Raw genomic sequence first — 2224 nt, 5'->3', positions numbered from 1 at the left:
TTGGTTGATGAAAACTAAATGAGTCATGGTTCATCTTGATTGGCTAATAAAAAAATAAATGAGTCATAATTCAATTTGATTGGATGATAAGAAAATATTAAATGAGATGAAGAATGTGAAGATGCCACATGTACTCTTCAAAAAAAATTAAGGCAAATGTTTATAATAGAGATAGAGATTGTCTATATTACTTCAATTTGAATTGTAACATGAATCACCAAATGTTTTTAAAAAATGGTATTTAAATAAGAATGGAGAAAATACTACTCATAGAAACATTATTGACATCACATCTTTTTAATTTTAGATGTTAAAGAGATACTCAACAATTTGTTTATGGCTACAAATATTTACCACATGTCAAGGATTACACATGGAAAAACGAGAGGGACCAATTCTTCAAAGCTAAATTTGAGATTGCTCTTATTCCACGATCATGACTATAACACTTGAAATCAAGCATGCACAACTCAAAACTGAACAATCATATATCACCTCTATTCATGCCAACCTAAAAAAAAAACAATAAAACGATAAATTTAAAATACGTTTAATTGCATTTTGACCCCTAATTTTTAATAAGTTACGATTTGACCTGATATTAAAAAAACAGTAATTTAGATTCAGTCAACGACTATGTACTCCCTCCGTGCCTATATCTAAACACCATTTGATTTTATTTTTGTCCGTAAATGTAAACCCCTTTCCAAATTACTGATACATTTTATTTTATTTTTCTTCCTAAACATACTCTTAAATAATACTACTAACTTGTATTGAAATTTGAAAAATCAAATTTAATACACATACATACAAAGGACAATTTAGTAATATTAACACACAAAACAGACACATTAATTATACTGACAACTTTTCTTAAGAAATGTGAAAAAAGTAAAGGGAGTTTACATTAAAGGACGGAGGGAGTATTATATGAGAAGGATGCACCTGTGTATTTTTCAAAGAATTTAATTGCCACAGGTGTATTTCTAGAATTAAAAAATAATAAAAGGAAAAATAAATGAAAAAATAAAATTAAATAAATCAATTTTGAAAGAAGAAGCTCACGTGCTTCATTCCTTTATTCCCTCCCTCCCCAAAGGTCTAGTCTACCATTAGTGTGACATACGGTCAATTAATATGGATGTTTGAGGAAGAGCTAACATGCATATTAAAAAATATTGGCTTAAATATGTATTTGATCCTTGCAATTAGGGGTCGTTTAAAAATTGGTCCTTGTATTCGCTAATCCTTGCAAACTAGCCTTGCAATCATTAATCATTTAAAATTTAGTCCTTTGACCAACTTAATCACTGCTACGTCACTAATTTGATGACGTGGCAATCACTGCTAAACATGAAATTCCAATTTTGCCCTTAAGAAGAGGACAAAATATTGAAGAGAATTGGAAACCCAGGGGTAAAATTGGAATTTTATGTGGCGTGGCAGTGATTAAATGGGGAGAGGGACGAAATTTTAAATGATTAAACGATGCAGGGGTAAATTGCCAGGATTAGCGATTACAGGGACCAATTTTTAAACGACCCCTAATTGCAAGGATCAAATACATATTTAAGCCAAAAATATTAAATTGAAGCAAATAATTAAACATACTTGTAACTGTACTGTTTGAGTTGTGGAGGATTAGAAATGTTTTACAGAATTTTTCAAGGTTTAAAAAATATTTGAGATTTTGAGCTGTCGCGGTGATTTTTGGATGCCAAACTATTAGATTAGCATTGAATCTTAAGTTTTAGACTCACCATCGAGCTTTTATTTTTCCAAGGAAAAGGGGAATATATCGAATAACCCTATATTGAGATTAAAAGTTTCAAGGTTGGTTACGCAAAGGGAAGGTGTTAGCACCCTAAATGTCTATAGTACTCTATAGGAACCTCTTGCTTTTAATTATCTTTGTGCTAGATTGATTGTTTGCTTGTAAAAATGGCCTAAAAGTCTAAGTGTGAAAGAATAAAGAAGGAAAATATTTATGTTATTTTTATTGATTTGGAAAGACAAAGTCTTTTGCCTACATACTTGAATGGGATCAAAATCATGTAGTTTGGGGTAAAAAGCCGAGTAATTGGTTAAGGTTGATTTTAAAGTTTTAAAAAAAGTTTTTGAGAGGATAAGAGGCCGAAATGGCATAAAAGAATAAAAATGTGATTCGCTTGTTTTTGAAAATGTTTTTAAGAGGGTAAGAGGCCGAAATGGCATAGAAGAA

This window comes from Medicago truncatula, chromosome 5 (assembly GCF_003473485.1).
Source record: "Medicago truncatula cultivar Jemalong A17 chromosome 5, MtrunA17r5.0-ANR, whole genome shotgun sequence".
In the NCBI taxonomy this organism is placed as follows: Eukaryota; Viridiplantae; Streptophyta; class Magnoliopsida; order Fabales; family Fabaceae; genus Medicago; species Medicago truncatula.
The sequence above is the reverse complement of the archived record's forward strand: the minus strand, read 5'-3'. Positions refer to the sequence as shown.